General features: G+C 50.0%; 1 long non-coding RNA gene across 1 annotated transcript; it reads right to left on the bottom strand.

The window, feature by feature from the left end:
• Positions 1-204: 204 nt before the first annotated feature.
• On the bottom strand, positions 205-13,350 carry LOC138831788 (uncharacterized). The gene is made up of 3 exons (XR_011373454.1): positions 12,904-13,350; positions 11,171-11,338; positions 205-286 (listed from the first exon to the last, which is right to left on the bottom strand). It is a non-coding gene; the product is annotated as an uncharacterized lncRNA (long non-coding RNA).
• Positions 13,351-13,487: the final 137 nt, after the last annotated feature.

Genomic DNA, 13,487 nt, shown 5'->3' with positions numbered 1-13,487 from the left:
TGCTTTTGGTCATTACGGAAAACGTCTCTCCCACTTGGGAAAAGAAAAGGCCGGCAGTGACCACTGGTTATTGAACATTTATTATGTGCTGATCCGATCCAATAAGATAGATGACAAGCCCCCTGAACCCCGTCTGGCAAAGGAGACCAAAGCACAGAGTTGGAGTTTACCTGTCCAGGTCGTGGAGCCAGTAGATCCAGGACTGGCTTGGAGACCGGTAAGCAAGGGGTGAGTATGGAAACGCCACGGAGCCATGCCTGTAGTCTCATCAGATTGTGTCTCTGCCCTGAATGCAAATCACTGAGTCATTTCTAGATCTGTTCAGGACAATCACCCCAGCAAGTGTACAGTGAGTTCTGAGTAAACAGCATGCAGAGTGATTTGAGACCCAGTGGTCCACGTTTGAGCTCTCAAGGGGAATGGGCCGCAGACACTGGCAATGACTTGTCCTAACCTACAAGGGGCCAGCTAAAACAGAAGGAGGGTGGAGGCCTGACTCTCCATGTGAGCCGCAGCCCACCTCCCCACCCCGCCAGCCACCATCTTCCTCCGCTTCCTTCTCATTCATTCCCAACACTAGAACCTGGCTCCTCTGAGCCTGTGCACATGCACGTGTGCACATGTGCATGTGTGTGTGTGCATGGCTGTGTGTGCATGTGCACGCGTGTGTACCAATACTAGGACTTGAACTCAAAGCCTGGGTGCTGTCCCTTGGTGTTTTTTGCTAGTGCTCTACCGCTCAAGCCACAGCTGATCTCTGGTTTTTGGTGGTTCACTGGGGATAAGAGTCTCACAGACTTTCCTGCCCGGGCTGGCTTTGAACCGTGATCCTCAGATCTCAGCCTCCTGAGTAGCTGGCGTTACACCTGCCTGGTCTCTTTGTTGTTGTTGTTGTTGTTGTTGTTGTTGTTTTGCCACATCACAACTACCCAGACTTTCAGGATCAGGAGTCGTAACCAAGATAGTTTTGACACAGTCTGGTTTCCTTTTTGGAAACGGGGCACACGACCCCAAGTCTCAGAACAAAGAGGAACCGGAGCCAGAGCCCAGCCCCCAGGATGCCATTGTGCAGGCCTGCTGCAGCAGGACCCTCGCGGGCTCCGAAATGCTCGTCTCCCTGAGTGTCTCCACATCGAATCAAATCTGGCCGGAATCCAGAGAGGTCTGAAGCCAGCCTTGATTTCTAGTTCACCAGTCCTGAGCCTGAAGGGGGAGGGGCTGTCCTCCACGTGGACCCCTGGAGAAAACAATGGCTGCATTCCAAGGGGTGTCAGGGAAGTCCCTCCCCCCCAGGAGCTGCTGCCCTGCTGCCGGAGACGCAGTGGAGGCTCTCCGAAATCCCCCCACGTGCCCCCCAGCCTCCTGCTTCCATGCCAGCCACTGTAGCCCCGCGTGGAAATATTGTGAAAGACTGCAGCATATTCAAAAGCTGTGGAGGGGCTGGGAAGGGGGCTCAGTGGTAGCGGGCTTGCCTAGCAGGCCTAAAGCCCTGGGTTCAATTCCAGAGCACCACATACCCAGAAAAAGCCGGAAGTGGAGCTGTGGCTCAAGTGGTAGAGTGCTAGCTTTGAGCAAAAGAAGCTCTGGGACAATGCCCAGGTTCTGAGTTCAAGCCCCAGGACTGGCAAACACACACACACAACCACCTGTGGAATAACAGTAATTACTTCATCATTAATAAGCTAGAGCCAAGATTTACCCCTAACATCAGATACCACAGACATGGTCCACAGCCTGGAGGTAAGGAGGAAAGAAGAGGAAGGGAAGAGGAGGAAGGAGGGGGGAAAGAGGAGGAAGGAGGGAGGAAGGAGAAGAGGGGGAAGAGGAGGGAGGAGGGGGAAAGAGGAAGAAGGAGGGAGGAAGGAGAAGGGAGGGAAGAGGAGGGAGGAGGGGGAAAGAGAAGGAAGGAGGGAGGAAGGAGAAGAGGGGGAAGAGGAGGGAGGAGGGGGGAAAGAGGAAGAAGGAGGGAGGAAGGAGAAGAGGGGGAGGAGGAGGGAGGAGGGGGAAAGAGAAGGAAGGAGGGAGGAAGGAGAAGGGAGGGAAGAGGAGGGAGGAGGGGGAAAGAGAAGGAAGGAGGGAAGAAGGAGAAGAGGGGGAAGAGGAGGGAGGAGGGGGGAAAGGAAGGAGGGAGGAAGAAGAGGGGGAAGAGGAGGGAGGAGGGGGAAAGAGAAGGAAGGAGGGAGGAAGGAGAAGAGGGGGAAGAGGAGGGAGGAGGGGGAAAGAGAAGGAAGGAGGGAGGAAGTAGAAGAGGGGGAAGAGGAGGGAGGAGGGGGAAAGAGGAAGAAGGAGGGAGGAAGGAGAAGAGGGGGAAGAGGAGGGAGGAGGGGGAAAGAGGAAGAAGGAGGGAGGAAGGAGAAGGGAGGGAAGAGGAGGGGGAAAGAGAAGGAAGGAGGGAGGAAGGAGAAGAGGGGGAAGAGGAGGGAGGAGGGGGAAAGAGAAGGAAGGAGGGAGGAAGGAGAAGGGAGGGAAGAGGAGGGAGGAGGGGGAAAGAGGAGGAAGGAGGGAGGAAGGAGAAGGGATGTAAGAGGAGGGAGGAGGGAGAGCTCTGGGAAGGGCCCCGCTACACCAAGTACCAAGTGAAGCCAAAACACAGGCAAACCAAGCCCACATTCCTTCTGCCAGAATCTCCCACCGGGCTGGGCCTGCGCTGAACTGTCACCAAGACAAGAGGAAGGAGAAAGCAGACCGTCCTACCCCTTTCTCACCTGAGAAGCGACACACGGGTGTCTATGTGCACGTGTGTGAGTGTGTGTGCACGTGTGTGTGCAAGTGTGTGAGTGTGTGTGCATGGGGCGGGGGCAGGGCAGAAACCAAGAGAGAAATATCACAAGCCCAGGTCCTGCATATTTTAATCCATTTCTTGAATCAAAAAACAAAAACAAGCCAGGTGGCTCACGCCTGTCATCCTAGCTACTCAGGAGGTTGAGAGCTGAGGATTGCAGTTCAAAGCCAGACTGGGCAGGGACGTCCATGAAAATCTTATCTCCAAGAAACTATCAGAAAACCAGAAGTGGCGCTGTGGCTCAAGTGGTAGAGCGCTCGCCTTGAGCTGAGGAGCAGAGGGACAGCGCCCAGGCCCAGAGTTCAGGCCCCACGACCGACAAAAAATAAAAATCAAAAATCAAAAAAGCCACCACCCACAAAAACACACCAAGCCAATGACTGGGTGGCTCTGAGTGGAAAACCCAGCGCCTGGATCTGCTAAGTTACCTTCCAACACCCACCGGGTCTGCGGGGGCTGGGCAGGGCAGCATCAGCATGTTAACGAGCAGTGCATTTCCTGCCTGGGAAAGGCCAGTGGGCCACACTGTCCATCAGCCCGGCCAGGCGGTCACCTGCCCCGTCCCCTCCCTCAGCTCAGCGCCGGCAGTGGCACAGGCCACCCCAGACAGGTGGGGGCACAGAGCCACTTCAATGCCTTGATTTAAAGCTCACTACCTTCCCCAAAGCTGCTGGTAAATGATAGACGGCCCGTCTCCCCTGGGCAGGGCAGGGCAGGGCAGGGCAGGGCAGGGCACCAGCTCCTGCCGGGGCAGCACCTGCCCCAGGCCCCAGGGAGTTCTGGGCATTTTTTCTTGTTTTTTTAGTCATCATAGGCATTTTTCCAAAATAACACATTTGCATGGCCTTCCCATCCTGCACCATAAATAGCCAGAAGGCGAGATGCATCAGCCAGCACCACGCAGAGGCCAGCTGGTCTAGTAGCTTCCACAGGTGTGTGGAAGATGTCTGCCCTGGAGGGGGGGGTTCCTGTGACCTGGGGGGTCTGGAGTGGGAGGCGGCAGGGGTCATGCAGAGGAAAAAGCGGGAGGCCTCTCGGAGGGGGCCTTTGCGCCCCACACACCTGACTTTCAGCCTCTCATACCTACCCACATACCACATGCTGCCATCTTGGTGGCTCAGTGGTAGAGCGCCTGCCTCGCATGCATGGGGCCCTGGGTTCAATTCCTCAGCACCACATAAGCAGAAAAAGCCAGAAGTGGTGCTGTGGCTCAAGTGGTAGAGCACTAGCCTTGAGCTGAAGAGCTGAGGGACAGCGCCCAGGCCCAGAGTTCAAGCCCCATGACCGGCAGAAAAAAAGAAGGGGGGGGAGGAGGAGGAGGAGGAGGAGGAGGAGGAGGAGGAGGAGGAGGAGGAGGAGGAGGAGGAGGAGGAGGAAGAAGAAGAAGAAGAAGAAGAAGAAGAAGAAGAAGAAGAAGAAGAAGAAGAAGAAGAAGAAGAAGAAGAAGAAGAAGAAGACAAAAGAAGAAGACTGTACTTCGTCTGTATAGGCAGAAGGGCACAGGTGGGCAGAACCTCTGGCAGCCTAGAAACAAGAACTTCTGGGGCTGGGAAGGTGGCTCAGTGGTAGAGTGCTTGCCTTGCATGCATGAGGCCCTGGGTTTGATTCCTCAGCACCACATAAGCAAAAAGAGAAAAACCGGAAGTGGTGCTGTGGCTCAAGTGGTAGAGCGCTAGCCTTGAGCTGAAGAGCTGAGGGACAGCGTCCAGTCCCAGAGTGCAGGCCCCATGACCGGACCCCCCCCCAAAAAAAGAAACAAGAACTTCTTTCCCCCCTTTGCCCCGCCCCCAGCCTGTGATGCAGGTGAGCACACAATTAGCTTAGTCTCTATGCCAGTCTGCTTGCTTTCCCCAGTGCGCTGTGGACATGGCTGACCGCCTCCCTTTTTATTCCCACGCCTTCTATGCTGTAGTTGCTCAACAACTGTTTCATGGCTCAACCATGGCTTTGTGCTTGGCAAAAGACAGTGCCTGGGTCCCGTTAGACCAATGACTCCTCTAATAGATTTTCCAGATGACTTAATTTAACTTAAAAAAAATCCATGTATTGGGCTAGATGCATGGCTCAGTGGTTTTAGAGAGTCTGCCTAGCAAGTGTGAGGCTCTGAGTTCAAATCCTAGCACTGCTAAGAAAGAAAGAAAGAGAGAGAGAGAGAAAGAAAGAGACAAAAAGAAAGGAAAGAAAGAAAGAAAGAGAAAAAAGAAAGAAAGAAAGGAAGAAAGAAAGAGAAAAAAAGGAAGAAAGAAAGAAAGAAAGAAAGAGATAATCCTGTAATCCTAGATACTCAGGAGGCTGACAGCTGAGGTTCACAGTTCAAAACCAGCCTGGACAAGAAAGTCCATGAGATTCTTATCTCCAATAAACTACTCAGAAAAAAATGGAAGTAGCGCTGTGACTCAAACAGAGCACGGTAACCTTGAGTAAAACAAAGCTCAGGGACAGTTCTAGGCCCAGGGTTCAGGCCCCAAGACCAGCAAAAGGGAAAGAAGGAAGAAGGCAGGAAGACAGGAAGGCAGGAAGGCAGGAAGGCAGGAAGGTAGGAAGGAAGGAAGGAAGGAAGGAAGGAAGGAAGGAAGAAAGAAAGGAAGGAAGGAAGGAAGGAAGGAGGGAGAGAAGGAGGGAGGGAGGGAGGGAGGGAAGGAAGGAAGGAAGGAAGGAAGGAAGGAAGGAAGGAAGGAAGGAAGGAAGGAAGGAAGGAGGGAGGGAGGGAAGGAAGGAAGGAAGGAAGAAAGAAAGGAAGGAAGGAAGGAAATCCACTTGTACAGAATTTTGTAGGACCCAGTATGTGGTGAGCACCACGGACTACTTTTCTACTTTACTGCTGGACCCAGGGGAGGCCTTGACTATGTGGAAAGTGGGGACAGCATGCAAGGCAATGAGTTTTGCACACGACCCAAAAGCCCCCGGCGTTCCTGAGTGGAAGCTGAGCCCATCTCATCTGCCCAGCCGTTAACAGATGGCAGAGGCAGACACTGGGCTCAAGTGTGATCGGGACTACAGTCAAAGCAGTGTCTTTGGGGAAAAGCCCTCAAGTGATTCAAGGTCCTCTAAGATTCAAGGTTCTCTGTAATCCTAGTTACTCAGGAAGCTGAGACCTGAGGATCCCAGTCTGGGCAGAAAGTCCATAAGACTCAAATGTCCAATTAGCAAGCAAAAAGCTGGAAGTGGAGCTGTGGCTCCAGTGATACAGAGCCAGTCTTGATTAAAAGAAGTGAGAGGCCTCAAGTTCAAGCCCTAGTACAGGCACACACACACACATATACACACACATACACACATACACACACATACACACATACACACACATACACACATACACACACATACACACATACACACATACAAACACATACACATACACACATACACACATACACATGCACACACATACGCACATACGCACACACACATACACACACATGCGCACATACACACACATACACATACACACATACACACACATACACACATACACACACATACATACACACATGCACACATACACACATACACACACATACACACATACACATACACAAATGAACACACACGTACGCACACTCACATACACACATACACACATGTACACACACATACACAGATACGCACACATACACACATACACACACACATACACACACATACACACACATACACACACATATACACACATGCATACATACACATACATACACATACACACAAGTACATACACACATACACATACACACACATACACATACACACATACATACACACATACACACACACACATACATACACATACGCGCATACACACACATACACACATACACACACATACACACATACACACATACACACTCATATACACACATGCATACACATACATACATACACATACACACATACACATACACAGACACATACATACCCACACATACGCACACATACACACACATACACACATACACACATACGCACACATACATAGATACACATACACACACATACACGCATACACACGCATACGCACGCATACACATGCATAGACACGCATAGACACATACACACACTTACATACACACATACACATACACACACATACACATACACACGTATGTGTTTATATTTCTAAAAATGACTCAGAGAAGCTAAAGGTCAAATTACAAGCAAAGTTTTTTTTTTTTTTTTTTTTTTTTTTTTTTTTTTAATTTTATTTTATTGTACAATGTTGCACAGAGGGGTTACAGTTACATGAGTAAGGCAATGAGTACATTTCTTGCTGGCTTTGTCTATTTATGTGGTGCTGAGGAATCGAACCCAGGGCCTCATGCTTGCAAGGCATGCACTCTACCGCTGAGCTACCTTCCCAGCCCCACAAGCAAAGTTATAGGTAAAAAGATGTTACCTAAAGGAAAAAAAAAAAAAAGGAAAAGAAAGGGAGAGGACCCAATACTCATATCCAAGAGAGTATAATCAAAGAAAATGTATTAAGTTATGACCCGATTATCATAAGTTTTATGATCCATAATGAAATGATATTTCTCATAAACTGGAAAAAATGAGAGAAACACATTATTTTAGTTCATTTATTTTGGTTCCTATTAAGGAAAAAAAACCATAGATGGTAGGCAACAGTGGCTCACACCTACAATCTTAGCTACTCAAGAGGCTGAGATCTGGTCTGGGAAGGTGGCTCAGTGGTAGAGTGCTTGCCTCGCATGCATGAGGCCCTGGGTTCGATTCCTCAACACCACATAAGCAGATAAAAGCTGGAAGTAGCACCATGGCTCAAGTGGTAGAGTGCTAGTCTTGAGCTGAAGAGCTGAGGGACAGCACCCAGGCCCAGAGTTCAGGCCCCACGATGGACCAAAAAAAAAAAGAGGCTGAGATCTGAGTACTTCAGTTTGAAGCCAGCCAAGGTAGGAAAGTTCTTAAGACTCTTATTTCCAATTAACCCACAAAAAGCCAGCTGTGGCTCAAGTGATAGAGCACTAGCAAAAAAGCTCAGTGACAGTGTATAAGCGCTGAGTTCTAGCCCCAAGACTGGCACACGCACATGCACGCCCGCACACACACACACACACACACACACACACACACACACACATAAAACACAAGTAAATAGTAGGTGGCCTAAATAATAGGGTGAACAAGGGCAAAGGAGTGAGCTGTCTGGAATTACCCTTGTGTACATCTGTGAGATTTTCATACAAAACTCGTAACTAATGAATCCTAAGTTTAAAAAAAGTCATATACATGTACATCTAATTATAAGAGAGAAAATGCAGGACACTGTCTCTTTAAATATAATGAAAGACGTATACAATTTTACAATACATTAGATCACAAAGAAAACCTCCAACCTTAATAAATTCTAAGAAGTGAAATATGAGCCACGTTCTCCACTTGTAATAAAACTAAAATTAATAATGTTGAAAAAAATTAATACTCAACCTCATGAAAATGTTAAAAGGAAAAAACCTTGTTTTTTCCTTATTTTAAAGAGGAAATCAAACTGCCTATCTCGGAAATTACAGAAATGAGGATATTATATATCAGAACCCCATGGGATAGGGTCAACGCTAAAGGCAAAATAATAATAATCATATTCTTAAAGACTTCATGGATTGCAAAAGTGAATGGAACATTCTGGGGAGAAAAGGCAGAAAAATTAAAATGTAAAGAAAACAGAAGAAGGGGAAAATAAAAAAAAAATTATAATGAGTCGAAGATTTCTTTCTCTTTGAAGAACAAAGGAAAAAGACCACAAAGCAGCCTGGTCATAAATTTGTAAGACAGGAATGGGGGAACTCAAATACATAAAATCAGGATGAAGTAAGAGAAATCATGGTTAGACAATCCTAGGAAAATCCTGCTAGTTAATGGCCTTGTAGGAAAGTATATTCTTACTGTAATAGATTCAGTAAAAGTTAGAAGGCCTAACTCAGCAATTACAGTAAAAATGAAAAGAGCGTGGCACAGGGATCCTGACTATCATCCCAGCCATTGCGGAAATGGAAATCAGAAGGACTGAGTTTCGAGGTCAACCCAGGCCAAACAGGAAAGAAGTTAGAAAGACTCCATCTCACTGGGCACTGGTAGCTCATGCCTATAATCCTAGCTACTCAGGAGACTGAGATCTGAGGATCATGGTTCAAAACCAGGGGCAGGAAAGTCAGTGAGAGTTTTATCTCCAATTATTCACCAGGAAACTGAAGTGGTGCTGTGGCTCAAAGTGGCAGGGTGTTAACCTTGAGCGAAAAAGCTCAGGGACAGTGCCCAGGCCCTAAGTTCACACCCCACACCCAACAAAGAAAGCAAGCAAGCAAGACTCCATCTCAACAGAAAAAGCTAGACATGGTGGCACATGCCTGTCATCCTAACCACCCTGGGAGCATAAACAATAGCCAGTCCAGGGCAAAAACATAAGACCTTATCAAAAACAGAAAAATTAACTAAAAGCCTAAAGGGCTAGGGGAGTGGCTCAGGTGGCAGAGTGCCCGCTTAGCAAGTGTGAGGTGCTAAGTTCGACCCCAGAACTATCTCTTTAAAAAAAAGGGTCAGCTATTGGAAGAGCCTCATGCTCCCGGAGTCACACGATGCTATGGATGTGTTCTATGACGTTTCAGATTATTCAAGGACTTGGAGAAGACAAAGAATCTTCCTGACTCTTCATACGCTAGTGGTTTACCTATTGTCCCTTGGTTCCAAAACTGTGTCCCGAGTCCCCCAGTGCTGAGGCTGGCTTCTTTCTGCCACTCAGTTTCTTGCTAAAATTTGTACCAAAAATCTCTAAAAAGGGCTGGGAAGGTGGCTCAGTGGTAGGGCGCTTGCCTTGCATGCATAAGGCCCTGGGTTCAATTCCTCAGCACCACATAAACAGAAAAAGCCGGAAGTGGCGCTGTCCAGTGGTAGAGCGCTAGCCTTGAGCTGAAGAGCTGAGGAACAGCGCCCAGGCCCAGAGTTCAGGCCCCATGACCAAAAAAAACCCTCTAGAAAGATATGCAAGGACCCAATAGCTTAGTGGCGGGTGAGTAATGAGGAAAGACAAGGACTTAGGCTGAGGAAGACTTTGGGGGAAGTGGAGGCTTGAACTCAGGGCCTGAGTGCTGTACCTTAAGTTTTTTTGTTTTGTTTTGCTTTGTTGCTCAAGGCTGGTATTCTAGCACTTGAGCCATCGCTCCACATTTGGCTTTCTGGTGGTCCATTGGAGACAAGAGAGAGTCTCACTGACTTTCCTGCTTGGGCTGGCGTTGAACCACAGTCCTTAGATCTCAACCTCCTGAGTAGCTCGGATTATAGCATGAGCATCTGGTGCCCAGTTTTGAGTGAATTTGGGAAGAAAAGAAAGTTCTTTGTTGTACACATCACCCCAAGAGTCCAACAATTGACCTGCAAGGGAGAAAAGAGGGAGCCAGCACGGCACAAGCAGACTTGGCTCCACCGGGATGGGGTGGCCGTGAACCGCACACACACAGCACACCCAGGACCCAGGACCCGAGAACCACTGAGGCTGGCCAGGTCCCTTTGCGAAGAAAACAAAACCCTTCCACTCATGCGTCCTCGACATTGACAGCCCGTCTCTACTTCCTGCCAAACGCCAGGGAAGCATGGCACGCTCTCCAGACTGGAAATGGATGGGGAAGAGACAGGGAAGGCCCACAAGACAGGAGGATCGCGTGCCTTTGGGCTGGCCTTCTTCCCGGCAGGCCCCTGGAGTCTCAGGCTGGACCCTGGAACCTGGGCTCGGGTGAGTTGAGACGCTGGGGCCCCAGGCTGCCCCTTTGTGAGGGACCAGCCTAGGCAGCTCTGAGTTCCTGGTGACTCTCAACATTCCATCACCCAAACACTTTCTATTCTCTTCTGTGGGCAAGAAGTGGGGGGGGGTTCTCGAAGGTGCACTCAGATGCTGTCTCCCCTCTCCCGGGCGAATCAGACACAGATGACCACACAGAACCCCTGGCCAATCTTTGGACTCTACCTGTCTCTGCCTGGGCTCTGCTGTACCCCTCAGACCAGCCAAATCCAGAAAGAAAAGTCATGAACAGCTTGCCACTGTTCTGATGCACCTCGCCGCCTAAACACAGACCAGGCCCGGGCTCCAGGGTTGGGCACAGATGGTGGTGTACATGACACGCAGCAGGTAAACAAAGCGTGGGTGGAGGCATGCTGGTTTGAAGGACGGGCTGGTGGCAGGTGGGGTGATCCCAACAGGGGAGCGGATGACGGAATGGGTGCAGAAAGGAAGCCAGAGCCCCAAGCACCCCTGGGGAAGAAACAGCCAGCGTTTACAGCCAGCACAGCAAGGCTTCCGGTTCCAGGGCGATTTGAGAACCGAGTGATCCTCTTTGGCTTAATGATCTCCAGGCTGTGAGCTCCCTCCCCTTAGCTGGTAGGACTTACGCCATGTTGGCATCATTTCCAGCTGTCATTGGTGGTCCAGCGGCAAAGCCTTTCTTCACGTCGTGAATGATTCATTCACTCAACAGCTCCTTAGTCATTGTCAAGTTTTGGTTGAGCACTCTGCAACACGTTGGTTCGATTTCTTTCTAAATAAGCCGTGTTTACATTCTAGAGAAGGGAAGACAAAAAACACAATCAGGACTGGGGGCATGGCCCGGTGGCAGAGGACTTGCCTCGCATACACAGAGCTAAATTCAACACACCACCATGCGAGCAAAAGGCATAACCATAAACTGTGATCTATGCTAGGAGGAAAATGAGCCCGGGTCGCAGCTGGACAGGAAGTCAGTGGAGCCCCTGAGCTGGGCCCCAAGGCCAGGAAAAGGCTCACACAGAGGCTGTGTGCCAGGAAGCACTGGGGCACCCAGCGCAGACCAGGGGCCAGTGTGGCTGCAGGACTGACCTCACATCCCGGTGGACCTGGACAGCCCAGGCCGATGCCTCTGGTCCTGCTCTATCTTCAAAGACACGTGGGCTTTGCTCTCTTCAACAGTTAATGTCCACCTAAAAATGCTTGGCGAGAAGGTAAAATGGGCCCGGTGGGGTGCTGGTGAGGGGGAGAGAGCCAGTAGAGGGTGAAGGAGGCTGCGTGTGGTGGCGGTTTTATTTGCATGTATGAAAGTGAAGCATGAAACCTCATAATCCTAACCACCTGGGAGACCAAGGTTGGGAGAATTTAGTGCTGATTCAGGCGCCCACTTCAAAACAGCAAGCTAAGTGAAATAAGCCAGACAGAAGGACAAATATTATAAGCTTCAGCTCCTACGAAGCATCTAGAACAGTCTTAGAGACCAAGGGACACAAGGCTAGCAGAGGCAGAGGGGGTGGAGGACAGAAGGCAGCGGCTGGGGGTGGAGGGAGAGAGAAGTCACTGTCTGCTGGTGGAATGACGCGACCTGTGGGTGGGAGTGGTGGCGGTCACACAGCACTGAATGTAGTGGCACTTCTACGCTCAAAGGTGATTAAAATGGCATATTTTATAATACATTGTGGGATTCCCACAGGGGGCCGGCATGAGGGAAGACCCGAAGCTGTGGGGGCTTCCCCTCCGGCCGTGGCTGTGGTTGGAGAGCTTGGTTGGGGCTCCCTCCAGCAAGGCCAACAGGAAATGGTCTCCAGGCATCTAGAGATGCACTGCTGGTGACTGTGGAGCCCCGGGTCCAGGCAGGGCTGCCCGAAGGACGCCGCTACCGTTCACCCTACACTAGGGCCAACTTGAAGGGTCACTGAGATGATTCCCGATTTCCTGCCAACGGTTTCTAATTCAAAAGCAAACACAGGCACAAGGCACTCTGCATAGAAGGTTCGTGCTGTGGTTTGATTAGCCTGCCTGGCATTCATGCTACAAGTTCATTGCCATTGAAATGTTATTGGGAGGAGGGAAAAAAAAAGATCTAGTACTGGAGCTTGGACTTAGACGTGCTCTCTCTTTCTCTCTCTCTCTCTCTCTCTCTCTCTCTCTCTCTCTCTCTCTCTCTCTCTCTCTCTCTCTCTCTCTCTCTCTCTCTCCCCATGCATGTGAGGCAAGCACTCTACCACTGAGCCACCCTCCCAGCCCTCAATCCAGTTTTTTACTGGAGATGGAGTCTCAAAAATTTGTCTAACCCAGATAGTTTGGATCCTCAGATCACAGCCTGCAGAGCAGTTAGGATTATAGGCCTGAGCCACGGCACCTGGCTAGGTGAAGCTTGAAGAGGTGCTGAGGCCAGGAGGGCTCTGCCCGTTCTTCCGGGCGGGCAGTGATCAGCTGCCAGGCTCTGGCCCCTGCTGCTCGCTTGCTCTCTTGCCTTTCCCTCTCGTGTTCTCTCTCCGTTGAGGTTTCCTCTGCCACATTATGACCCAGCGGGAAGGCCTCGGCATGGGTGGGCCCTTGACCTCCGCCCCAGCACAGCATGGAGCACATTTCATGATCCTTTTCCCACATGATGAGATCTTCTTGTAGTAGAAGCAAATGGACTAAGATGGCTCTGGATCACCTCATTTAATTCTCATGGCAGCCAAGGAAAGAAAGACTACTGTCACTCTTTCCCCTGAGACACTAAGGCACAGAAGCCTTGTAACTTGTCCAAGGCAGTAACTGGTCCATGGTAGGTGGAAATTCTAATCAGGGCCTACACTGCCCCCTTTTGGCCAATGGCAGCCAGGACAGAGCAAGCACAGGCTTCTCATTCCAGCATCTGCAGCTAAGGTCTTTCATGGAACATTCTAGACTCAGCAGAGGTCATTCCGGAACCTCCGTTGGACCATATCATAGTTC

Source organism: Dipodomys merriami, unplaced genomic scaffold (assembly GCF_024711535.1).
Source record: "Dipodomys merriami isolate MVZ:Mamm:240054 unplaced genomic scaffold, mDipMer1.0.p SCAF_2, whole genome shotgun sequence".
In the NCBI taxonomy this organism is placed as follows: Eukaryota; Metazoa; Chordata; class Mammalia; order Rodentia; family Heteromyidae; genus Dipodomys; species Dipodomys merriami.
Note: the sequence above shows the minus strand (reverse complement) of the source record. Positions and strands in the feature narration are given on the sequence as shown.